Below are 1,408 nucleotides of genomic sequence, written 5' to 3' on the forward strand. Positions count from 1 at the left end.
TCTCACCAAGTTGCCCAGGTGGGTCTCGAACCCACGGGCTCAGGCAATTCACTCACCTCATCCTCCCAAAGCGCAGGATTACAGGCTAAGCCACCGAGCCCAGCTCTGAATTTATTTAACATGTATATTTTTGTCTCCCCATCATTTCCATGTCTGACCACCACTACTGCTATGCCCTATCTTGGCATTCCATACATACTTAAAACCAAGCAAAGGGTGGAGCTCCATCTTTAAAAACTAAGCAGCCATTTTGGACAACACATTCTTGGCAATGGAACCCGGACAATATTAATCAAACACGGTAGGGAAGATTCTCACTCTGCCTTATAAAAATGACAGCCAGATATCAACTGCTACAGAAATGAAATAAGACAGAAAAATTTAACAAACTGTTTAAGCTATTTTCTTTTCCCCCCCCTCCAAACAGATTTATTGAATATAACAAAATTCTATATACAAAGTGATTCAGACCTGCTGCTTCCAAACATGATCCTTTCTTACTAATGTTTTAATAGGTCTGTCCATAGAGTGTTAAAAAGCAACTTACTCTGAAATAAACAAAAAAGTGGCCAATGAATATTAAATGAGTGGCCTAACTACTGGAACTTTAGTAGTTCTATAAGATAATTAACATAGGTAGGATTGAATTCCTGTGGCAGGACACTGGGAAGCTGATGAAAGATATCAAGAGGCCATTTTGTGCACTGCCACTGTGATGCCACCACAGGCATATCAGTGGGGTCAGAGGTTAGTTTACCTGCTTGCTGAGCTAGAACAGAAATAACTCCAGCTTGCTCATCTGGCAGGGTCCCATGGCAGCCCAGATTAAGGCCTTGTGAATCAGTGCACAGGACTCTAGCAATGAATGGATTCTTCATTGTGTCTTCCAAATGCTGCTCTAAGGTCGCCTCCATCCCAAAACTATTTTCTTTTCTTTTTTTTTTTTTGAGTTAGAGTCTCACTCTGTTGTCCAGGCTGGAGTGCAGTGGCGTACTCTTAGCCACCGCAGTCTCAACCTGCTGGGCTCAGATGATCCTCCCACCTCAGTCTTTCAAGTAGCTGGGACTACAGGCATGCCTCACCACACCTGGATAATTTTTTTATTTACTGTAGAGATGAGGTCTTACCAAGTTGCGCAGGCTGGTCTCCAACCCGTGGGCTCAGGCAATCCTCTCACCTGGGCCTCCCAAAGTGCTGGGATTATAGGCGTGAGCCACTACGCCAGCCCCAAAACTATTTTCTTAGAGACTTCCACCACTGCCAGAGATCTTTTTCTTTTTTTTTTTTGAGTTGGAGTCTCTCTCTGTCATCCAGACTGGAGTGCAGTGGCCACTCCGGGTCACCGCAAGCCTTGACCTGCTGGGCTCTGGCGATCCTTCCACCTCAGCCTTCCAAGTAGCTGGAACTA

This window comes from Carlito syrichta, unplaced genomic scaffold (genome assembly GCF_000164805.1).
Source record: "Carlito syrichta isolate Samal-C Ts95f unplaced genomic scaffold, Tarsius_syrichta-2.0.1 Scaffold309865, whole genome shotgun sequence".
NCBI classification, from domain to species: Eukaryota; Metazoa; Chordata; class Mammalia; order Primates; family Tarsiidae; genus Carlito; species Carlito syrichta.